The 26,116-nt window shown below is 42.1% G+C and overlaps 1 long non-coding RNA gene across 23 annotated transcripts in view; it reads left to right on the top strand.

The window, feature by feature from the left end:
• The window catches only part of LOC133072355 (uncharacterized), a 446,833-nt gene that overhangs the window by 155,563 nt on the left and 265,154 nt on the right, over nucleotides 1-26,116 (top strand). For 2 of the 23 annotated variants that reach the window (XR_009696703.1, XR_009696716.1), the window contains one exon: nucleotides 2,503-2,600. The exons of 20 other annotated variants lie outside the window; for them this stretch is intronic. This is a non-coding gene — a long non-coding RNA (uncharacterized LOC133072355). Of the gene's footprint in view, nucleotides 1-2,502; nucleotides 2,601-3,583; nucleotides 3,809-26,116 lie in introns of all 23 variants that reach the window. One more of the 23 variants, XR_009696712.1, reaches the window with a different exon arrangement.

The following is a 26,116-nucleotide window of genomic DNA, read 5'->3' as shown; positions in this document are numbered from 1 at the left end:
GAGTCCCATATAACATCCCACAGCATGTCATACAGTGTGGGATCCGGGGAGTCCACTAATTAACTGTGTGACCTTGGGAAAGTCACAGTCCTTGGGTTGAATAATAACCCTGACTCCTTCCAACTCTGTGCTGCCTGGATCTCCATCCTCGCAAGTATCTCTCTGTTCCCCAAGACTCTTTCCTCATTGGTTTCTAGTGGGAAATTCTGCATATTGTGCTTAACAGGCTGTTAAATTATCTTAATTAAAGTGTCAAGGGATAAAAATTGAAGATTACTCAGAGCTGCCACCCCAGCCCTTCCCCAGCTCATCCCCAGCCAGTTCAAGAAGTCTTTTGCCAAGAAGATGCTGAGGTGCAGTACTTAAGTAAGCACTCTATGGGTTAACAACAAACCACTGGATTCCGTGATCTTTAGACATTGGGTGAAATTGAACTGTGTAGTCTCTTTTTGACAGACTTGCCATAAGCCATAATGTGATGCCTCTGTCAAATTCAACACTATTTCATGAAAAAAAGACTAACAAAGACTTAAGGGGAGAAAAAGTAGGAGTAAAAAATTCAAACCTTATTCTGTTCCTCCACTCAAGCCAAGACAGCTCTATTCAGAGGAGATGATGTTGGGGCTTCACAACCTGCTCCTTCTGTGATGCTTCTGAGTTTGAAGAACTATGTCTTGGAAGCCCTAGACTTGAATCATAATTTTATAAGAAAAACAAATCCTTCTAAGGTAATTAATTCAGAATTTTTATCTGGATTAGTCTAATATTTAGGGAAATAGCTGGAACAGGATAAGTTTATGAAGACAAAGCTGGCACTACACATTTTCTAAAGAGAGAACAACCCACTGAAGTGGGAAATGTATGGCCAATCTGACTTGATATTTAGATAGAATTGGCAATTAGCTACCAGATGTGGAGAGAATAGCTCTTAAAGAGCTACTCCCCCAAATCTTCCAGCCCAAGAGTTCCATGCCTGAAAGCCCACTTGTTCTGAGAGGATGGTTAGCCTAATAGTTCAGCTTTAAAGCTAGGCTGCCTGGTGCTAGGCCATGACCTCGGGACAACTGCTTAACATCTCTGCCTCAGTTTCCTCACCTGTGAAACGGTATAATCTAGTACTTATTTTATAGTATTGTTATGCATGTTCAATGAGTTAATATATTTGTAAAGGCTTAGACCAGCAATTGGCACGCAAGGAGTGCCCAAGTATCGATATTGTAGGAACATTGTTTAACATCCAAATAAAACAAGGAAATATAAGAACACAAAGTCATTGTTGGTCATTTAGATCTCAGCATGAATTAATTTCCATGACTGTTCTGAGGTACTCTGAGAATCCTGGGGACCTTGGGAAGCTAGAAATGAGAAGTCAGAAGAACTGCTGTACGTAGTAAGCAAAATGGTGAAGCAAACGGTTACCTGACTCAAGGCTTTGCTTTTGAGCTAGCTTACCTATTATTCTGTCCATCTGAGCTTCCTTTCACACTGTGATCGTAGATTGTGAATTCATTGGCTCCTCATTATACAACCAACCCTGGCTTTTCTGATGATGGTTCTTAGAGACTCTCTTCCTTGTCTAGGTGGAAATTAAGAGATGCTTTGTCTTAACATTCAGGCAGACAATCGGTGGACACTGTTGGTTTATTAATCGCTCCTGTTCTATTAGGGGTAAATGCTGACTTCTCTTAATATGTGAGTTAGTGATAAAACATCTCTGGCTCTTCCTCTTCAAAGAAGATCCCCTATAGAAATGATTCTCAGACTTGAGCATGCATCAGGAGATAACATGACTCACCAGGAGGCTTGTTAAAATACGTTGTTTGGCTCCATACCAGCTTCTGATAAAGTAACTAACAGATGGGAGCTGAGAATTTGCAGTTCTAACAACTTTCAAAGTGATGCTGATGCTGCTGGTTCAGGGACCACACTTTGAGAACCACTGTCCTAGAGTAGAATTATCACCAGTAATTGCATATTGGAATGTCCTGGAGAACTTTAAAAACCCTTGTTGCCTGGGTCCCACTTCAGAGATTCTGACTTGACTTTAGGTATGGCCTGGGCACTGGAATTTATGAGAACAACACAATACTTCTAGCCATAGAGGATTATGACTGAAACTGTTGTGATTTATGGGGAAAAAGTAATTTGCTTGTGTGTACCCAAGATTTCGGGACTTCCCTGGTGGCTCAGTAGTAAAGAATCCTCCTGCTAATGCAGGAGATGCAGGTCCAATCCCTGGGTCGGGAAGATTCCCCTGGAGAAGAAAATGGCAATCCACTCCAGTAGTCTTGCCTGGGAAATCCCATGGATAGAGGAGCCTGGTGGGCTACAGTCCATGGGGTTGCAAAAGAGTTGGACACAACCTAGGGACTAAACAGCAACAACAACCCACACTTTCACTTCAAGGGCAGATTATCGTAGGATAGAAATAAATTGTATTTATTTTTATTGTATTTTTGTATTTTATATTGTATTTTATTGTATTTCTCCCCAAACAAACAGAAAACCCCCAAAAGCTGCTTTCTGATGAGGATGACTGCATTGACCGAATAAGCAAAAGCATTTTCCTGGGATCTACAAGAAGAGAAATCAGTACTATAGTAAGGAGAATGCTTGTGTACAGCCAGTCCTGGGGACAGGGTAATGAATAAATACTGCTGTTGGCGTTATAACCCCCATGGCCTTTTCTCAGCCATTCAATGTGAGGGGTGCTCCCCCACTGTGTTGCTACAGAGTCAGAGGGGCTCATGCCTGCTTGCTTGCCATGGTAACCATCAAGAAAGAATTGGGGTTTTTGTCCACCCAGAGCAAGTGACTCTGGATCTGCTAGATAGAGGTTGGGCTATAATAGCTGTTAATATACTATGGAAGAGGCTGATAATGTGCCTCTTGTCAGACTCCAGGATAGAGGCCATGTGAAACAAGAAGTTTAACTAGCTGTGGCCTTTACTTTATTTGATAAAGTGTAGTTTACTTTCTACTTGAGCTTTTTATTGACCATAATAATTCTAATTGAAATAAACATTTTGATTACAGCTCTGTTCCGCAACTGCTTAATAGGGAACTAAAATAACTTTCAATAATCATTTTGTCCAAATGGGATTCATTTAGCCTGACAGTTATTCCAGGCATTTATTGGCATGCGGCAGGCTGGGAGTGTTTCCGAGCATAATTACGGGAACATTTTACACTGGGGTTAACCTTACCAAAATGACAGACTGAGAAGTGGTGTAAAGGAGCAAATAAAACCCATAATCTGCCATAGAAACTCATAAATGAATCCCCTTTCTCCACTGTTTCTGATGCCCAGTGCTCTAGTTAAAATTAAAAGGAGTTTTCTTTTGAAACTGACAGTCTGGCTACAGGAGCACACTTTAATGAGGGTTCACTGTGAACCCAGTGCTTCTGGGCTTTGAGAAACTTTATAGCCACGAGGAATTCTTTGGGCTCAGCTGGGCAATGGGGACTGTAAGGTGGCTGAGGTTGGGGGATGGAGGGAATACACCTTTGGTTCAGCAAACTCTCCAGGCCCCATCTTTCGGCCAAAGGGGGAACAGGGTTCCTTGTCATCTCTCCTTCTTAGTTAGGGGATCAAGGAGGTGAAGAGACCACCAGACTTCTTGGGACACTGATCCTTTTCCTTCACGGCCTTGCGTAGCAGAGTCATCTGCTGCATGTTCCGTTTTCTTTCCTGGAAACCACCTACACTCAGCCTTCAGCCTGAACCACACGAGAACTTTGATGTGTGAAGTGGGGAACCAGCATCCTCACGGACGGGATAACAGAAGAGGCCATCATGGCTTTGGAGGTGGGCCATCGGAGCATCCTTGCCACAGCTGAGATGAAACTGAGTATTCACTGTGTCAGCAGGGATGTGTTGGGTCTGCGGGGCAGTGAAGATAGAGCACAGCTGTGAGCCTTCTGAAGGGCTCAAGGTTCTTCTGAATGAAAGGGGGTTAGGTGAATTCTTTTTGAGGAATCCAAGGGCAACTTTAGGGCTTCCCTGTTGGTTCAGATGGTAAAGAGTCTGCCTGCAATGTGGGAGACCTGGGTTCAATCCCTGGGTCAGGAAGATCCCCTGGAGAAGGTAATGGCTACCCACGCCAGTATTCTTGCTTGGAGAATTCCATGGACAGAGGAGCCTGGCAGGTACAATCCATGGGGTGGCAAAGAGTTGGACATGATTGCGTGACTAACACACACACACACACACACAAGGACAACTTTTAAGTCCAAAACATATTATGCAAGTTCAGTATTATCATGATGGGTGTTACTTCTTTATATCAAATGCTGTCTTTAAAGTTCTTTGAAAACAGGAAACTTACAATGCTGAAAATACATGTTTTTGAGTGATTCAGTGATTCATCAGGGGTTTGATAAGACGACAAACTTGCTGCAGTTACTCTGCGTTGGTTCATTGAAATCAGCTACTACTTTAAAAAAAAAAAAACTCCTCTGCTGCTCCAGCTTAAAAGAGAAAGACCTTTGGCCAGTGTTTAGGCAACAGCTTCCATTTCCAAACTGTCCCAAGGATCATACACTCCGGGGTGATGCTTCTGTCCTGGGTGCTTTAGGCTCCCCTGGAAGGCTTTAATTTAGTAAAAATCCACACCTGAAGGGAACCATGCCTGAAGCTACTCTGCCTTTCTGGACTTAGCAGTTACCCAGGCCAATGAAGCTTTTTTGTCGTTTGAATGAATTTGATTGGGTTTTCAGTTACTTAAAACTGAAAATAACCCAGCTAATAAATAGAAATTTGGTGTTATTACACTAAAGTCAAGTAACGTAATAAGGTAAATTTATACACCTGAATAGGAAAGGACACTGAATCTCCTCAAAGGCAGAGCCTGATATGTTAGAACTCTAGATTAAATAGATTTTCTTATTTGCTCCAACCTCTATGTAAGTAAAAATAGGATCTATTAAATGTTGACAAAAGTGATTAAACCCCGTGCCTGCATAAAAGAAACATTTCCACAGAGCAGACATTAAATCTTTCATAGGCGTCACCTGCTAGAGTTTGCCTCTGTTGTGACATAAAGGTCACCATCACAACCTGCTCCTAGAACTGGCTATAAACACTCTTGCTTTTGTGAGCCTAAATGCAAATCATCTTTTGCTTACCTAAGAGCCTTTCCTTGTTGTGTTAGAAGCTGTCAGGGAGTATATACTTTAAAAAAAAACCTCAAACTTTGATCTTTTTACAAGCCTTTGGAGGCTACCCCTTCTCATAACCCCTGTGCAACAATCCTCCACTTCTTGCCCCGAGAGCAAAACATCAGGCCTTCATATTCTGGATGAGAAAATAAAAATGGCACATTCTCTCCAGGGAAATGGCTACATAGGACATGGATCGAAGACATTGTTTTCCACCTATAAAAATCAGCGCTGTGTTTTGTTTATGCTGTTCTAATTACAACTGCGTCTCTCTTGGATAATTTCCTTGTCTACCTCCGTTTGTGAACACAAATTTGACAGAACTGGAGCAGACAGAAAACAGAGGCGTTTATTACAACCAACATTTATTGGAACACATCTCTTTTACAGGAAGGATCATGTCCATATGTTTATAGTGGACCAAAGGTGTAGGGATATCTGCTTTGGGGAGGGAGAGTCCTATTCTAAACCAAGCAGATGAAAATTGCAAAATGAAATTAAAAGTCTAGAATTTGGGGCTGAAGGGACTTTTGTGATTAAGAAATTTATAGTGTAACAACTCTATGCCATTTGTAGAAATCTGGATCGCCTCTGATTCCATAATCGCCTTTGAACTTCCATAATTGGAGCTGTAGTGGATTAGGACTGCTTTAGTTTGCATGCTGCTTTGTGCTTGTTCTGAAGTTCCAGATTCCCATCCTGAGCAGGCAGTGGATGAGGTGACACTGATAGGCAGTGCCATAGTGCCATATTTTGTGTGGCTCTTGGTTCTGTATATACTTTTTTTTTTTTTCAGTTCTACCACTTTATTGCTACCAACCCATCTCCCTCCACCCTCGTGCACACATGCTCAGTCATGTAACCCTATGGACTGCAGCCTGCCAGGCTCCTCTGTCCATGGACTTTTCCAGGCAAGAATACTGGAGTGGGTTGCCATTTCCTTCTCCACCATGTATACTTTTTGATTGCGCTTTCTTTTGTCCCTGTAGGAGAATATAAACTGACCACTGATTTCATTTTGGAATAGTTCTTACTGCTTATCTCTTTCTCATGGTCCTGTAATTTTAAGAAGGGAAAGATGAATGTCATTTCATTTTCAGTAGAAATGCAAAATAAATGAGTACGTTGTTTGATAAGAACAAGTATTCATCGGTGTCTCAGGAACAGCTAAGAATGACCGGGTTGAATTCAGCTCCACGTAATGCTCCTTCCTGAACAAGTTCTAGTCTTTGATTTCCCTGCTTACTGACTACGCATTGCTCCCATAGGGCTCAAGGTCATTCTCTATGGTTTTCATTATCTGGTTCCTTCCTGATTTCTACCCCTGTTTGTCTCTGTTACAAGTTGAATTGTATCCCCTTCAAATTCATATGTTAAGTCATAACCCTCAGTACCTCAAAATGTGACTTTTTTTGGAGATGTTTTTGCACATGTAATTAGTTACAGTGAGGTCATACTGGGATAGGGTTGGCCTCTAATTCAGTGTGGCTAGTTTTCTTGTCCAAAAGGGAAATTTGGACACAGACATGCAAGGAAGATGCCATATGAAAATTGAAGTTATGCTATCACCAGCCAAGGAACTCTCAGAAACTATGAGAGAGACCTGGAACAGATTCTTCCAGGGCCTTCAGGGGGAGCACGGCCGTGCGGCCCCCTTGATCTCTGCCTTCCAGCTTCCAGAACCGAGACAGTACATTTTTGTTGTTTAAGGCACTCAGTGCATGGTATTTTGTTATGGAACCCAAGCAAACTAATCTCTCGTTTTCACCATTTCTCCAAACTATCATACATGCACACAACACACTCACTCACTCACTCACTCCAAACTTTATCTTTCCTTTGTTCCATCCTAGTAGGACCTTAATGAGTACCCACTTAGTTAAATGACACATCTCCAGGGTGTGACTGGACCACCATAATTGAAGAATCCCATGTTACGTTCTGTTGAAACTGTATCTGAAGAATGTAAAGCAGGTCCACCTTCACTTACTGGAGGCAGCTACCCCCGCTGCAGACAGTCCTGCCTCAAGGGATGCCAGCACTGTACCAGACATACCTGGGAAAGGCTGATGTTGCTCTTCCCAGAGCATGTTAGCATTTTAGCAGGTCCTTCTGTGTTTCAAGGGGCTTCCCAAGTGGCATTAGCAGTAAAGAATCTGCCTACAATGCAGGAGACACAGGAAACATAGTTTGATCCCTGGGTTGGGAAGATTCCCTGGAGAAGGAAATGACAACCCAATCCAGTATTCTTGCATGATTTCCCTGGGCAGAGGAGCCTGGCAGGCTACCCTACTGTAGGGTTGCAAAGAGTCGGACACGACTGAAGCAACTTAGCTTGCAGAAGTCAACATAACAAGTCCTGGGGAGGTACTTGGAGAGAGGAGGAAGATGGGACTAAGAATCAAAGGGCTGAGGTTGGGAACAAAAGAAGTCTCCCTCCATCTTTCCAGCAAGTTCCCTTGTGCAGCTGGTACCTCAAAACAGCTCCTGGCTGAAACCCCATGTGTCCACGTCACAGGCCTCCAATCCCAGCCTGCTCATGAAATGTTCTACAGCAGGTACAGCTTTCCACAGCTCCCTTTCCTTTCACCCCAGAAGAGTGTCCTCAAAATCTCTGTCTTCACCAACTGGAAAGAGAGTCTTACCTCATTTATATGGTCCTCAAATCTTTGTTCAAACCCAGGAGAACTCACAGGCCCCTCTGGAAACCATGCTGTTGGGGGCGGAATGGAATCAGGAGGGGAAGTATTTTGCTTACAGCAGCACTTTCAGGGGCTGGTGCCCAGAGAGTGGTGACATTTGTCCCTGAGAGTAAATGCTAAATTACATCACAAATGGACAATTTAAATGAAAGCTGGCATTTCTGACCTGCCTGCTGGCAGCCACGACTATGCTGAAAAGTGACATCATTTATGACACTAGCAGTTAGGAAGCCCAGGGTTTGAGGTCATAAAAGTTTCCAGGCCTGATTTAATATCGATTTTGCTGTCATCCTAACTTTACATTAATATTTAAACAAATGTTTAATGTTTAAACAGTTTGGTTCTTCCCTTTTCATTTTTCTGTAGCTTTAACCCAGTGTTATCTATGTTTTAACGGTTTCCCCTTGGGCTAGCTTCCATATTATGCTGCCCTATCTTTAGCTGCATTCTGATTTATCATCCCAGTATGTATCATGGATCTAAACCATTTCTTTTCCTTTGAGATGGCATGACTGTCCCATTACTGTATGTATATAATTCCCATTGTACGGACACCATGATGTTGTATTGTTATGGTTTTGGTATGTTGTTAGACCCATGGGGACAGAGTCCTTCCTGTAAGGAGAGGATATTTTCTCACCTGAAGAGTTAAGATTGTTTGTTGCCCCCAGCCTCCAGCTTTGCAAAAGGCACATTAGACCTGGAAAAAGGAAAGCAGTAGGCATGCTCAAAGGGTTCTGTGGTTTTGAATTAATGAAGCCCCTTATTATTTCATAAATTTGTGGTAAGGAGGGACAGATTTCATTTGGTTTTAGTTGTGCTAAAATCAATGATAAGGAACTTTCATCCAGACTTGGCTCTCGTAATTATAATGGAAGCTGCTTATGTCTGAGACAAGACAATGATAACACAGGGAATCACAATGTGTGAATTTTAAGAGGAAAGTAAGATTCATGAAGTATACTGTGGGGAACCACTTTCTAGTTGTCTTTCCTTCTGTGCTAAATTCAGACCAACTAATAAATCACCTGGAGAAGCCCAGCTAGAATGAATAAAGCAGGTAAGTTATGATATGTGCAGGGCAAAGGGGGCAGTGTTTTGTTTTAATAGGGAGTCCTCTTCCCCCTTGCATTCTTAACTTAGACATCCTGCCTATTTCTTCTGGGGTTTTCAGAATTTCCCCATTTCTCCGGCTGCAGAGATAAAAAGGGCAGTCAATTTATGAGCTGTGTACCATGGGTATTATAAATCTCTCATTTGTCTACTCTCATTTCTATCTGATGTATTTTTCAAAACAATAGCCTGAATTCTGATTTTTAAAATATTATCTGACTAGAGACTGAGCTTGAAATTCCAAGGACCGAATGGCTTTTTGTTGTCTAGTTCAGTTCAGTTCAGCATTTGTTGTCTAAGATACTCCTAATTAGCCCGTCTCACCTGGTTTTCAGCTCACATGCATTATAAATATGTAAGGACATTCCATGTCTTTTGAATAACCCCTTTCTTCCTATGCCCATTACAGTTCTGCATCCTTCTGAGTACTCTGTTTAGAGCAACCAAGTACGAAATCCAGGGATGCTTCATCTGTTAGAAGAAAATAGGGGAATTGTCTTTAGGAAGCCAGACTCAATTTCCAATTCAGTTTCTCTTATGCCACCCTCTGGAGATCCCCTGGGCCTTTTTGATGTTTGGGAGTAATTTCTGCCTCTTTGTTTTTAGCCTATTATGTCAGTCTTCCAGAAAGATTGTTGATTTCATAAGGCAGTAACAAAGAGACGAACTTGACCTGTTCATCACATGGACTAAAGTAGGTGTGTTTGTGAGTGAGAGAGAGAGAAAGAGAAGAAGGGAGAGAAAGAGAAGAAGGGAGAGGAAGGAAGGGGAAGAGGAAGAAGAGGGGGAGGAGAAGGAATGGGATAGGAGTGGAGAGATGATTTAGACTACACCACAGACAGTATCTTCCTCATTCTGTGGCTTTTCAAAAGGCGATTTCATAAAGAGTAGTCTGGGCTTCCCAGGGGGCGCTACTGGTAAAGAACTCACTGGCCAATGCAAGAGACACGGGTTCAGTCCCTGAGTCAGAAAGATCCCTTGGAGGAGGGCATGGCAACCCACTCCAGTATTCTTGCCTGGAGAATCCCATGGACAGAGGAGCCTGGCAGGCTACAGTCCATGGGGTCACAGAGTCAGACACGATTGAAGAGACAGTACAGCACACAGTCTGGAGAGCGATTCTTTTTTAAAAACGCAGATCCTTAGATCTTCTACTCAGACCTCATGAGTCAAAATTCCTGGGTGTGTGGCTTATACAGTTTTTATAGAAAGTGAAAGTCTTAGTTGCTCAGTTTTGTCTGACTCTTTGTTATCCCATGGATTGTACCTCACCAGGCTCCTCTGTCCATGGAATTCTCCAGGCAAGAATACTGGAGTGGGTTGCCATTTCCATCTCCAGGGGATCTTCCCAACCCAGGGATTGAACCTGGGTCTCCTGCCTTGCAGGCAGATGCCTTACCACCTGAGCTACCAGGGAAGCCCTTAAAATCCACTATTATCAGTCATATTATATCTAAGTTTTTTTTTTTAAAAAGCAATGACTCCTGATGAGGCAATAGATACAAAGAAATGTGGAGGAAAGGGAAACAAAGCAACTTAACGACCAATATGATCATCAAACACAATCACAAAGATCAGTGGGTAATGGATCAACACCAAGTGTCCTCTTAACTATGGTCCAACCTCAGCCACCAAACTCTCTCATTTTCTCTGTAATCAGGGAACCCTCACATTATTTGTGAATCAGGGGAATCTAATTCCCCTTTAACAGACCCTGGCCCTTCACATAGTTTTTTCTTTTTTTTTTTTAATTGAGCTTCCATCTTAAGAAATGTCACTGTTGCCTCTTCTGCCTGGAGAGTTGCTCTTCGTCCATCCCTATGTTGAAAGAACAGCAGCAGGCAATGCCACTGTGCAGGGAAAATGAAAAGGAGCAGCTGATGGAAAGACTGGTTGGAAAGCAGGAAGAACAAGGTGGAAGAAGACACAAAGTTGAAAGCAGCCTCCTGCTTTGCAATATTATTAGCTACTAATTTGCATGTCTACCCTACCTTTAAGGATTTCCCTGCTGGGTAGAGGTGGCTTATGGATGACAAATGATGGGTTATGGGTGGGGAGTCTCACTGAAAAAATGAGAAAATGAAGAAATGCAGTATCTGCCCAGCTGATCGGGGAAATGTAACCTTATCCTTACTTCATTCCCCTCCTCAAAAATAAAAATAATAATGCTCATGGCTGATGCTGTCTGTCAGAAATGGACCTGGAGTTGAACACTGATTGATGACAGACTGGCGTTTACTGGTCGTAATAAGACTCCAGAAGATGGCCAAGCAAGTGAAAATAAAGGTGTAATGATGGAATTATATATTCTCTTCCTTTGATTGAAAATAATATCAGACAACTGACTCCAGTGCCAGACAGATTACATAAGCGCAAGTTAAGTGGTAGAATAAAAATGAATGATTTTCCTCCTTGACTTAAATACAGCACTAAGTAGTGTGCCCTTGAATTCAGCAGAAAGCAATTTCCTCCTCCCCGTAACAGCTAGGGGGCATTGCGAATGCAAATTGAGTTAGCTTTGCATTTTTAATATTCCACATATCCATAATTCACTGGTGAGATTTTAGAGATGTTATTGCTACCACTTGGGCACATTTAAATTATTTTGCACCTCTGAACTTTGCATTAACTTTAACAGTGGTGCTTAAGATATATGTTCTAATCTATAGGGAGGTCTGTGCTTAACGAAACTCTAGTCACTGTGACTGGGGGCTCATAACAGTACAGGACTCATAGTCATATAGCTTGTCATGTTCTCTTTTGAAGGAGAGCTTGTTGAAATGACTCCTGCCTAATAGGAAAAGATAAAAACCTCAAACATTATATTACAATGTGTGGCTGTCTCTTGAAAAAACATAGGTGCCCAGCATATTGCCCACAGCAGTAGCATAAGAAGCATCTCACAGACCCATGTGTGCAGTAAGAATTTCATCGGCTGGCAATCAATAGAAATCCAATTTCTGTTTGAAAACCTGCTTCCATACTGTGTAACAGGATTAAGCTTGTTTTATGAGGAGTGCATGAGATTGGGGAACAGCAAGAAATGGGGAACCAACATGTCTCTTGCTGTGTTTTTTAATTTTTTTAATTGTTTGATGATTGGTTTACAATATTGGTTTGATTTCTGTCATACATTATCATGATTTAACCATTGCTATGTTTTATTAAAGAAAGTATCAGTCTCACATCCCAACCATTTGGGATTGTTCTTGACCTACGCATAGATAGCTAAGTGGAGGCTGAGTCTGAATCTCGCTAAGTTCTCATTTGAGAAATACAACTGATATATTCTTCCTACCTGATTCCATTAAGTGTGTTATTCCTTTATGAAGCTTCTGCTTTCAGGCGTGGCCGAGGTCAGGGCATTGCAGAGGTGGCTTCATAACCACAAAGGAAACTGACAAAGGGAGGATGATATTTCAGGGGAAGAAAATAAGTGATATTCTCCTCCTCTTTTTTCCCTCCTTCCTCTCTTCCTTTCTGAATCTGGGAAATGTATTAGGACACTTTAGGAAATAGGTTATGGTTCTAAAGAAAAATAAGAAGTTAACAGATCGCCTTGCAACCAGGAAGGAATCCTATACAATTTGGAGTAAGGGAACCTAAATCCTTCATTTTTCTCCAAGGTCATGCTTAAATTTTAGAATGAAGTATCAAGTTAAAGGCTAAATGTTGGCATGGGCATTCTGAACTCTGGACTGTTATTAATAGAAAATATTACTTCCTGGTTTACTCAAGAAAGCCCATGAGTGTCCAGATAAAGACTTGGATGAATATCCAATTCTGTTTAGAATGGATTATAAAAGGGAATGGCAGATGAAGCCCAATGCCCATCTCCCCACCTTCCCTCTTTCTATCACACACATACTCTCTCTGGAAGCCCTGTGAGATCCAGTTCATATTGAGAAGCCTGAGGACTTCCCTGGCGGTCCAGTGGTTGAGACTCTACTTCCACTGCATATTGCGAAGCTTTGTGGCTCAGCTGGTAAAGAATCCGCCTGCAGTGTGGGAGATCTGGGTTCGATCCCTGGTTGGGAAAACCCCCTGGAGAAGGGAGAGGCTACCCACTCCAGCATTCTGGCTTGGAGAATTCCATGGACTAGTCCATGGATTCGAAAAAATTCATACGTGACTGAGTGACTTTCACTTTCAAAGGAAAGATGTTTACCATGAATGCTATGGCTCATTTAGAGACCTGGTCAGTTCTTCCTTCCTCCTATTCTTCTCTGTTTTGGGATGAGGGTGACCTCCGGAAAGGGGAGAGTGAAGCTATTTATCCTCCCCAACTATCTTATTGCTGAGACCTTTTTGGGCTGCTGCTCAAATTGCCCTGACCTCCAGGAAGCCACAGGCCACTGAGAAACCTTTAGATTGTTTTGGCCCTACTCTCAGTTCCTTCTGACCAGCCTAAAGGAGAGCAAAGCAAGCAAGCCAAAAATTAAAACCAAACTGTATATTGTGTAGAAAATTTGTTTCCATGAGGGAAAGGGTTCCCATGGTCTTCCCTTCCTTCCTCATTCCACTTCTGTTTCCTCTTTCTCATTACTGTTTGTCATGGTCTCTATTCCATTGTTTTTCTGTTCTACTGTTTTTCATGTTTTCACCAGAAGACCTCGGAAGTCTCCTTGGAAATCTCTCTTCCAGGTAAATCTCTGATGTCAAATCCCACGTTACAAACACCAAGCACCTTTAGTATTCTTTCATTCAAAACAGTGTACTGAGTGTCTACATCCCAGGCACTGTTCTAGGTACTTGTGCTCTGTTGTTCTGACTCTTTGTGACCCCTGGACTGTAGCCCACCAGGCTCCTCTGTCCATGGAATTCTCCAGGCAAGAATACTGGAACTGGTAGCCATTTCCTTCTCCAGGGGATCTTCCCAACTCAGGGATCAAACCCATATCTCTTGCCTTGGCAGATGTATTCTTTAGTAGTATGCCACCTGGGAAGCCCCATTCTAGGTGCTTGGGATACAGTAATAAACGGTACAAAAATTCCTGCCTGTGAAGCTTACATTCTGCCCGGGAGAGAGAGGTGATATATTCAAGAAGGAAGTGTGTTATCTATTGTCTTAAGAGGTGATCAGTGCTGTGGAAAAAAATAGAGCAGAATAACAGCATACAAAAAGGAAGACTGCAGATTCAACTTCTGTAGTGTGGTCAGAGTAGCCTGTCTGAGGATGGAATGTCTGAGCAAAGACTTGAAGGGAGGGAAGCAGTCAGTCATGGGAGTCCTGAATAGAGCGCTCTACCTGGAGAGAACAGCCAGTGTCAAGACCCGCAGATGGCTCTCGTGAGGCACAGCAAGGAAGCCAGTGCGGCGGAAGCTGATAGAACAAGGAAGGAAATTGTAGAGCACGGGGGTCATACGAGGTGGGCTGTTGAGACCATTGCGGAGATTTGGGCTTTTCAAATATTGAACTCTCTCTGTTTTTTTTTAAGGACAAATTGTACCAACAGTAGGTCCTTAGGGAACCTGCTTTATCTAATATATTCAAATGATCTACAATTAGCATATAAATTGTATATAAAAAGGCACTTCCAGAAGGCTCCAAAAGTTTGTTCTCTTTAGCAAATATAAACTATCTTTTTTGTAATGTTCTTCTCACTCTTAGTTGTTTTGTAGCCTTGAACCTGCTTTAACCCCATAATGGATACACTCATCTCAATGCCTATCTCAATTCACAAATTCCATATTGGGTGTATTTTCTTCTGCCTATAATATTGTACAGAAGACGGGATTTTGTTCTTAGCATAAGGATAATAAGACACAAAAAGCTAAAAAGAATTGCCTGCACCAAATTGTTTGGCATGCTCAAGTTAGCATTTAAATGTTTATTTACAGTAAGAAGAGAATGGAAATAAATATTTTGGCTTAAAAATTAATTTAGAAAAAGATATTGTCTTATTTTTTAAAGTTGATTGATGATGGTTGGTAAGGAAATCACAACCTAATTGGAAGACACAAGACCTGGACTCTTGAAATTTAGACAATATATTGTTTATGTGTGCTTTACAATATAATTTCACACACATGATCTCATTAGATGCTTATAAATATATGAGGGAGCAAGTGTTGTTATCCCTATTTTTCAAAGATAAGTTATAGGATTTCTCCAAGGTCACACAATGATGGGCAGAGGCAGGAGTTCAGCCTACACCTTCTCACCTTAAAAGCAGTTCCTATGAGGAGCCACTGTTACCCGCAGAAATATGACCTAAAATTAAGGATTGAGAACCATGCTCTAAATTAGATTCAAATGCTAGATTTTGTAGGTCTTCCCAGTTGGCATTAGTGGTAAAGAACCTGCCTGCCAATGCAGGAGACATAAGAGGTGTGAGTTCAATCCCTGGGTTGGGAAGATCCCCTGGAGAAGGGCATGGTAACCCACTCCAGTGTTCTTGCCGGCGGAATCCTATGGACAGAGGAGTATGGCGGGCTATCGTCTATATAGTTGCAAAGAGTTGGACATGACTGAAGTGACTTAGCATGCATGCGTGCTAGGTTTTGTGGCATAGATTATAAATGTGCTAAAGAAATACAGGAAGGAGAAAAATTCCCGGGGCCCAGATTAAACTGCAAGTGGCTGAGAGCTGCACCTTGAAGCAAGTATGGCAGAGAGCTGGTGGAGCAAAGGGAAATCCAAACCACAGTCACTCTGTGGAAGGCTCAGGTGCCTCACAGGACGAAGGTGGTTGGGCATTCTGGTCTTCCCTGCTAGGCATTGCCTAAGTGCCAGGAGTGGACAGGAGGAAGGGCACCTAGTCCGCTTTCCTGCCTATGTGGAGGCAAAAATGGGTCCCAAATCATGACAGAGAAGACACTACCTTTTCTTTTCTTCCCCTGAACTTCAAACATCCTACTGGGCACAGTGTTCCTTTCCCTGACTCCTAGGTGAAAACTGGTTGCTTAGGCTAATTTGCAGCAGGTAGGTGCAGAGAGGAAAGGGAGGTTTCCATGGTAGCTCAGATGGTAAAGAATCTGCTTGCAATGCAGGAAACCTGGATTCAATCCCTTGGGAAGATCCCCTGGAGAAGGGAATGGCAACTCACTCTAGAATTCTTTCCTGGAGAATTCCGTGGACAGATGAGCCTGACAGGCTACAGTCCAAAGAGTGGGATATGACTGAGTGACTAACATTTTTACTTTCACTTTGGGTGCAGGTAGCTACAGATGAAGGGATCACAGAAAAGTAGGACCCAGAGATTTGTCTGTGATGGGGGAATAAGAGAGTTGTATTCTTCCAGAAAAATTGAAAGCCTGTGTTGTAAGACTGAAGCTTGTGTTACATGGAGAGTAGAACCTGGCAAAGTAACAAGGGGACAGATTCTTGGGGAATCAAAAAAGCTTAGGAGACCTTTCACCTAGGCCAGGGATCAGACAGCTGTTTTATATTTCAACTTCACACACACTTACATAGAATAATTCCTTTCTCAAATTACCCCAAATAGTGGACTAAGTGGGGTCGACCACCCCAAAGATCATCCATAAACCTAGGGAATAGAGACTTATACTTAAGAAATTCCAGGAGGTTTGTGCATTACGAAGCATCCAAAGCCCTGGCGCTAGCTCCTTCTCGTCTTGTTCTGTTTAGCTGCTTGATCACCGAGTGCCTGGTGCCCTTCCTCCTGCTCCCCTAGTAACATCACATAGTCTGTACCTCCTGCACTCAGGAATGCAGTGATTCCTGGTTGTTAAGACAGCAGTACAGTATGGAGAACAAGATAATATTTTGAAAATTAAAAAAAAAAAAAAAGATTGTGACTGTTAAAAGCACTCACTTTAGTGAATCTTTTCCCATAACGAGGAGGGACTCTCTCCTCAAAAGCCTTTCTATGTGTGTTCCTGTTCACTTAATGATGACTCCCCTTTCTTCACCTCCATGATTTACCAAGCTGGATGCTAGGAATCTTTTCTTCCTTTTCTATAACTTAAGCTTTCAACTTTCAGCTCCCCTCACATCTTTAAATTAACCTGTATCTTAACTCAGAGACCCAGGCACTGAAAATGTAGCCTTACAAGTAAAACTACCAGGACAACCTCTCACCCTCTCAATACATCCCAATGCTTCTGTTGTCCAGCTCTGGCTCTTAATCTCCGTAACTTGGTTGGGAGCTGTTGTGAGCACCCTAAAGCCTCCTCCATATTTCACCAGGGTGCTGGGTACAATATAGCAGATAAGAATAGAGCCTCTGCAACGCCAGAGAGACAGAAAGCAGATTAATGGTTTCTGGGTGGTTGGAGGGAGGGGTGGGTGGACGAGAGTGGAGGTGGCTGCTTAAGCATAAAGGATTTGTGTGGGAGGATTGATGAAAATATTCTATAGATAGTGATATTGGTTGCACAACATTATGAATACACTAAATGCCACTGAATTGTACACTTTAAAATGGTTAAAATGGTGAATTTAATGTTATGTGGATTTTACCACTACTGAAAAAAAGAAGAAGAAAAGAGCCTCTGGATTGTGAAAGTGTAAGATATCAGTCCAAAAGAGATCAAATTGTCAACATCCATTGGATCATAGAAAAAGCAAGAGAATTCCAGAAAAACTTCTGCTTTATTGACTATGCTAAAGCCTTTGACTGTGTGGATCCCAACAAACTATGGGAAATTCTTAAAGAGATGGGAATACCAGACCACCTTACAGGCCTCCTAAGAAATCTGTATGCAGGTCAAGAAGCAACAGTTAGAACTGGACATGGAACAAAAGACTGATTCCAAATTGGGGAAGGAATACATCAAGGCTGTATATTGTCACCCTGCTTTTTAAACTTATATGCAGAGTACATCATGTGAAATTCTTTGCTCTGTGAAGTACAAACTGGCATCAAGATTGCCAGGAGAAATATCAATAACCTCAGATATACAGATGACACCACCTTAGTGGCAGAAAGCAAAGAGGAACTAAAGAGCCTCCTGTTGAAGGTGAAACAGGAGAGTGAAAAAGCTGGCTTAAAACTCAACATTCAAAAAACTAAAATCATGGCATCTGGTCCCATCACTTCGTGGCAAATAGATGGGGAAACAATGGAAACAGTGAGAGACTTAATTTTCTTGGGCTCCAAAATCACTGCAGATGGTGACTGCAGCTATGAAATTAAAAAAAAAAAACTTGCTCATTGAAAGAAAAGCCCATAAGAACTGACTCATTAGAAAAGACCTTGATGCTGGGAAAGATTGAAGGCAGGAGGAGACGGGGACAACAGGATGAGATGGTTGGATGGCATCACCTACTCAATGGACATGAGTTTGAGCAAGCTCCAGGAGTTGGCGATGGACAGGGAAGCCTGGCGTTCTGCAGTCCATGGGGTTGCAAAGAGTCAATCACGATTGAGTGACCGAACTGAACTCTGAGATGTCAGTCCCTGGTTCACTCCTCGTGGACTTTGTCACTCTGAGCAGATATTATAATCGTGTATATGTCTCAGTTTCTTGAGCTGCAGAATGGAATGAATAATTCCATCTTCCACCTGAAGATTAAATGATGATGTCTGTATAGCACTGAAGTACTTGTTACAAACATCTTACTTTATCACTCAGTAAAGGAGAGTGTAGTTGGAATCCTGGGATGGAGAAGCTCCTCCTGTGGTAAGAGGGATTGTCTCCAGGCTCCAGATTTCACAGTTGGAAGGAGTCAAAGTCACACACATGGAGTCTTTCTGGTCCCTGCAGCCTCACTTGATGTGTCTATTTTGACCTGGAAGCAGAATCGAATCACTTAATTATTTTAATTATTATTTTTTATTTGCAAGCAACCAATTGTATGAAGAATCTTATGATTTTTGTAGACCTCACTGATGACTGGAAGCTGTTTGTAGGAAGGAGTGACATTGCACAACAGGAGGCATGGGCTATGGTGCTCCTTCCTCTCTTCTCTACTCTTTCCCCCTTTTCTCTTTGAAGCCTTTCCACTCTCTTACAGCCCATGCTCTATTTGTCCTTTCTACTGTCTAGAGTAACACCCCCCTTTTGCGGAAACGTTATGTTCTTAAGCTCCACTTTTATTCCAAGAACTTCTCAAAACATTTTCCCAATCAGAACAAATCTCCTGTAAGAGTTCTGAGAGATGGTGTTCTCAACCACCAAACAGAATTTAAATGAGGCCAGGCCTTTCATTGAGCTCTTTGGCATGTTCAGTTGACACTCAACCAGCACTGAGTCTTGGGTGACGAATTAGTGTTGCCTGGTATGCCCTATGGCTTCCCAGGTGGCTCAGTGGTGAAGAATCCACCTGCCAATGCAGGAGATGCAGATTCAATTCCTGAGTCAGGAAGATCCCCTGGAGAAGGAAATGACAACCCACTCCAGTATTCTTCCCTGGGAAATCCCAGGGACAGAGGAGCCTGGTGGACTATAGTCCATGGGGTTGCAGAGTTGGACATGACTTAGTGAATGAGCATGCATGGTACTCCCTAGCAGGTGGGCTGCCATAAAGGCAGAATTAAGACAGTTTTTTCTAAGACTATCCTATATCCAATATTCCCTAAGTACAAAGGATGTCAATAGCCTGTATGACACGATGTGCCCCATTCCCCTGACAAATGCAGCCAATGTCAGGGCATGAGGATTGGTCTCTGGATTGAAGACTATATTGCAACCCATACTGGCCCTCAGGTTGGCCCTTTTGAGCAGTGAACAACCCCTTCAACTGTCCCTGGCAGCCGTGCATATAGGTACATGTTGTTAAGGTAAAACTTGACCAACAGCCCCATATTCTGTCTTTTTAATGATTAACTTGAGTAATTGATGAAAGGAATCAATAAATCAAAGCAGTGTTTGGGATACAAATAGCACCTCCAGAAACAAATGTGTTTAATCTACAAACTACTCAGAGAGATCATCTAAAAGTGATTATATTTTTAAAGTCTTGCTGTTAATTCACTACATTAAAAGTTATGGTTCAAATGAATTGCTCAGCTAGGAAAAAACAAGTTTTACCTTCTGTTCTAATTGGTGGGTGATATGTGAAACCTGTGCCATGGCCTCCATTAAGGCACCAGATGTATTTGGCTGAGGAGAGATTTGTTGAATAGCTTCAACCTTTAAATGCAGAGTATAAATGGATGGTGACATCATATCTTGACAAATAGAAATTATATCATGTCCCTTTTTCCCTTTCATTACCAAGGATGATTTATTTCAGTGGCTTTCAATTCATAAACCTATGGATTGTCTATAAAGTTGAAAACCTTTTTAAATTTGTAACAGGCACTATAAATGGTTAATAACATTCATGAGCCACACTCCATAATGTTGTTGGAGCTGTTTTCTCAGTAAAGCTGTATCATAAACAGGTGCTGCAAATTTACAGCAAGCAAATTTGTGAGCCTCATATGCCTGGTCTTATTTCCAAACCAACTGTAATACTAAGTTATTATAAATGACATGACATGTGACCCTGTTACATTTCATCTTCATCAAATACTGAATGATGCAGGAAGGTCGCAGCTTGAAAAGTTAAAGTCAATAGAATTGTTTGTATCATGAAAAATAAGTGGCGGTTCTCTCATAACCTTTATTCTCCCAGTAAATCCTGTGTTTGTTGCTCTACTTGATACTTTTTAGTTTATGCTCCCTGTAACACCTGGGGATTTCCATGAAATTTTCTGCTATTACCCAAGATTACATATGCACCTTCAATTCACTGAGGCCTGTGAATTTGAGGGCCTGGAGGGAAGGGTATGCAGGTGCTTGGATAATCTATACCTTGGTCTAGATTACAATTACAAATACATCTTGGACACTCAAGGGAAGAGATGTGAATGAATTGTAAAATAAACAAGATCATTTTTTTTTAAATCTGAGACCCAGATCAGGAACTGAATGGTTTTATGAAGAGATGTGTATGGGTGTGTGTGAAATGGGTGGAGAGTGTGGGCATGGAGGGTGAGGGGGGAGGGAGAAATACGAAGAATAAATTAGAGGCAATATAAGTAAAAAATAGACATTCTTACCATGAAGTCCTTTTTTTTTTTTGGCTGAATAATTTTTTTATTGGAGTTTAATTGCTTTACAATGTTGTGTTTCTGCTATACAACAAAGAGAATCAGCTATATGTATACATATATCTCCTCCCTCTTGAGCCTCCCTTCTACCACCTCCCCCCTCCACCACTCCACCACATCCCACACCCCTCTAGGCCATCACAGAGCCCTGAGTTGGGTTCCCCGTGCTATACAGTAGCTTCCCCCTAGCTATCTGTTTTACATTCCCCAGTAACTCAGCAATAAAGAATCTGCCTGCCAAGGCAAGAGATGCATTTTCAATCCCTGGGTTGGGAAATCCCCTGGAGAAAGAAATGGTGACCCACTCCAGTATACGTGCCTGGGAAATCCCGTGGACAGAGGAGCCTTGTGGGCTACAGTCCGTGGGGTTGCAAACACGACTTAGCAATTAAACAGCAAGTGTATATATTTATCAATCCTATTCTCTCAATTCATCCAACCCTCTCCTTCACACCTCCCCACCTTGTGTACATAACTCTGTTCTCTAAGTCTGTGTCTCTATTCCTGCCTTGCAAATATGTCATCTGTACCATTTTTCTAGATTCCATGTATATGTCTTTTGTGTTGTTGTTTTTCAGTCCCTAAGTTGTGTCCATCTCTTTGTGACCCTATGAACTGCAGCATGCCAGGCTTCTCTGTCCTTCGCTGTCTCCTTGAGTTTGCTCAAACTCATGCCCATTGAGTCACTGATGTCATCCAACCATCTCATCCTCTGTCACTCCTTTCTCCTCCTAACCTCAGTCTTTCCCAGCATCCAGCATCAGGGTCTTTTCCAATGAGTTGGCTGTTTACATCAGGTAGCCAAAGTATTGGAGCTTCAGCTTCAGCATCAGTCCTTCCAATGAGTATACAGGGTTGATTTCCTTTAGGATGGACTGGTTTGATCTCCTTGCAGTCCAAGGGACTCTCAAGAGTCTTCTCCAGCACCACACTTCCAAAGCATCAATTCTTTGGCATTCAGCCTTCTTTATGGTCCAACTCTCACTTTTTGCATTGAGGATGGAGTAAATTAGAATATGACTAGCAACTTTGGGAAATAGATGAGGAAGGAGATACACTGGAAACAGTGAAGAGAGTGAGTAGTAAGGAGCACACTTGGTTTATCCTATTGGCTATACAGGGAAAGGTCTTCATGAGGCTCAGGTGTTCAAAGAAAGGTGAGCCTGGGAAGCTGTGAGCTCCCTGGAGCAGCAATAGAAGGCTGTACAGAGCTTTGGTTCAGTTGAATGTAATTTAGTGTTGTGATGGAAACCAAATGAGTCTGTGGCAGGACAGCGTTGGTGCTGCCACGTCCACACTGTCACTTGTTTCTAAATGGCTTGTTGGAAAGCCCTCGGCAAGAGGGACAAATCTCCTCATGCAGTGAATAGCCCAATAGTTGTCATGAAGTAGACACGATTATGTTGTAAGTAGAGGCCTGTGAGCCAACTTGTTGTGCTACTGACATCCTCCTGGTAAGCTGCCCAAACCCTGCTGACACGAGGCCGTTCCTAACAAGGATGTTGTCAGCCTCCACATTTCCTGTGTCTTATATCACATGCTGATGTTTCTAGGGGAGAAAGCCTGTTTAATTAGCACTAGTGCTCTTTGGCATTTATAGCACACATTTTATTTTTAAGAATTTACAATCCTATACTCTCCTTGTCCCCCATCCGTGTGCCCTCCCTCCCTGCCCACGTGTCTCAGGCTACGACAGTGTTTTTACTCTTTATAGCATCTTTCACATGGGTTCAGCACTGATTTGATGACAGCATCCAGTTTTTGACTCTAAAATTGAAAAGGAACTCAGACAGGGTCCAGGAGAGCAACACAGATACTATCAGAAGGTTATAAAATAGGACCAGGGAGAAAAGGTTAAAGATACTGAGATTATTTAGCTTTGGAAAGAGAATGATGATGGGTGACTTAATAGTGTTCAAAAGAGTCTGTAAGTGCTGTATTCTGGGAGGTTATTTTTTAAAAAGTCAAAACCCTCACATACTCACTTGATCCATGATCTCTTAGATTTTTTTTCTTACAGGGAGTGATTCTGGGTATTTTTCTATTATTTCTTCATTTATTTGGGAGGTTGGAAGGGTGGGAAATAAAGAGATTAAGGGAAGGCAGTTCCATTCTGGACTCTTGAATCCTTGGGAACAGACCTTCAGTAGCAGGACAAGAAAAAGAACATTCATGTGGAGTTGGAGTTTGGCTTATGGGGATTTCTGGACCCTCTAAATAAATTCACTTAATTTTGTTACTGCTTCCCTAAAAATTCAGCTACTTGCTTAAAAGTGGAGTTCCCCACCCCGTCCTCTACTTTTTCCACCTGTGACAGTGAGACTGGTTAGGTCAGGAGGGACCAGCCATTCTGACCTCTTTCTTTCAGTAGCACCCAGGTAAAAAAATGATGGCATTTGTCCTCAAATTCCCAGAGAATTTTATTGTGAAGCCTGGTCGAATTGAATTAAATATTAAACTTTACAACTTTTAAGGAAGTCACTAAATGTTAAAATAGGAATAGTTTCCAAATTTAAAGTTTTGATTCTCTTAAGTGGATTGAAAGGTGAGGCAACTGAAAACTATTGGAAATATATAATTCTGAGTCCTAGATTGGAACAGTAGGTTTTGAGCTTTGTAAATAAAAGGACTGTAGATTGCAAACATCCAGAAAATGAGAGGGGCTGTTTTTCTATGTGTGTAATTCCCAAGGAATAAAAGTGATAAAGTTAGTGACTCAGTTGTGTCTGACTCTTTTTGACCCCATGGACTGTAGCCCACTAGGCTCCTCTGTTCAAGGGATTCTCCAGGCTAGAATATCAGAGTAGGGTACTATTCCCTTCTTCAGGGATCTTCCTGACCCAGGGATCAAACCTGGGTCTCCTGCTTTGCAGGAGGATTCTTTACCATCTGAGACACTAGGGAAGCCCAGAGAAGTGATACTGTCAGGTTAATTTTTATGTAACTCAGTCTGCATTAATGAAGTGGAAAAGTGAAGTAATTCTTTGACCAGGGCTGCCTGGTGTTATGGACTGAATTGCATCCCTTCAAAAAATGCTGAAATCCTAATCCCTAGTCCCTATGAATGTGATCTTGTTTGGAGTTAGGGTCTTTGCACTGGATCAAGTTAAAATAAGGCCATGAGGGCGACCCCTAATCCAGTATGACTATGTCTTTATAAAAAAGGTGAAACTTGGACACAGAGACAAAGACACAGGGGAAGTGCCATGTGAAGCCTGGACTTACCCTGACACAAACCAAGGCACACCAAAGATTTCAGCCAAAGCACCAGAAGCCAGGGGAGATGCATGGAACCAATTCTCCCTCATAGCCTTCAGAAAAAACCAGCTCTGCTGACACCTTGGTTTTGGACTTCTAGCCTCCAAGACTGTGAGACAATACATTTCTATTGTTGAAACCAACTGATATGTGGCATTTGTTATGACAGACACAGGAAATCTACACATCTGGGTCATTGAATCAATCTTGACCTTCTTCAGCAAATAGAACCCTGACAATGGATATGAACATTCAGAAAATTAAGATCATGACATTCGGTTCCATCACTTCATGGCAAATAGATGGGGAAATAATGGAAACAGTGAGAGACTTTATTTTGGGGGGCTCTAAAATCAGTGCAGATGGTGACTGCAGCCATGAAATTAAAAGACACTTGCTCAAAAAAAAAAAAAAAGAAAAAGACACTTGCTCCTTGGAAGAAAAGCTATGACAAACCTAGATAACATATTAAAAAGCAGAAACATTACTTTGCCAACAAAAGCACATCTAGTCAAAGCTATAGTTTTTCCAGTAGTCACGTATGGATGTGAGAGTTGGACCATAAATAAAATTGAGTGCCGAGGAATTGATGCTTTTGAACTGTGGTGTTGGAGAAGACTCTTCAGAGTCCCTTGGACTGCAAGGAGACCCAACCAGTGTATCCTAAAGGAGATCAGTCCTGTATATTCATTGGAAGGACTGATGCTGAAGCTGAAACTCCAATACTTTGGCCACCTGATGCGAAGAACTGACTCATTTGAAAAGACCCTGATGCTGGGAAAGATTTAAGGTGGGAGGAGAAGGGGATAACAGGATGAGATGGGTGGATGGCATCACCAGCTCGATGGACATGAGTTTGAGTAAACTCCGGGAGTTGATGAAGGACAGGGAAGCCTGTCGTGCTGCAGGCCATGGGGTCGCCAAGAGTCAGACGTGACTGAACGACTGGACTGAACGACTGAACTGAACTGAAGGGTTTCATGTTCTCCAAGTTTCAGAGGTTTGCAGCACACATCGAACAGGATTCCTTTCCTTAACTTTTCCCACCCTTCATCCCATACTAAATCATAGTTTCAGGGCTGGATATTTATTTACTAAAAGTCCTAGATAGCCACAGATTTTATTTTCCAAATACTTTTTCAAACTTCTCTTTGCTATCTCCTTATTTCAGAATAGCCATCAATATAATCCTTGATGCACTGTATTAGTTCAGTGTTCCAGCCTCCAGATGTCTGTTTGGGGATGGGTTTGCATCTGCAGTCCATGGGGTTGCAAAGAATTGGACACGACTGAGCGACTGAACTGAACTGAACTTGCATCTGTTAGAGATGAAATAACTGTCATCATTGCTTTTCCTCTTGAAAAATTACTTAGGAGCAAACAAATCATTTTCCTTGTCTCCTGATGCATTTCAAACAAAGTCATCCTTTTATTCTATCAACAGCAAAAACCAAGCATTTGTCAAAAGCTGGAGTTAGTTAAAGGGCTGGTGACAATAAGGGAAACATGTAAGCTCGTTGCCTTTCAACCTTTTGTATTTATATACAATTAATTTTTGTTTTCCTGTAGACTGGCCAGGGACAAAATGTTGAGGCAAAGTTTATCTTCATTCTCCTAACCCCAGGCCTCACCTCTTACTACCATATCGAGACACTGCATTTATGCCTGTGCAGGCAGCCAGGTATTATCACCAATATTTGGGCCATCACAATTTGAATTCATTACTGCAGGAGTTTAGTGCTTTCCCAGCTGGAGACCTGAAAGCCATCTATAGCCTTCCTTCCTGCCATTTGAACACATTACGCAAACCCTCCCTGGTCGTGGGCAGCCTGAGCCCAGCCAAAATACTCATCCTCTTAAGAAAGCCTATGAAGAAGT

Source organism: Dama dama, chromosome 18 (genome assembly GCF_033118175.1).
Source record: "Dama dama isolate Ldn47 chromosome 18, ASM3311817v1, whole genome shotgun sequence".
Taxonomy (NCBI): Eukaryota; Metazoa; Chordata; class Mammalia; order Artiodactyla; family Cervidae; genus Dama; species Dama dama.
Note: the sequence above shows the minus strand (reverse complement) of the source record. Positions and strands in the feature narration are given on the sequence as shown.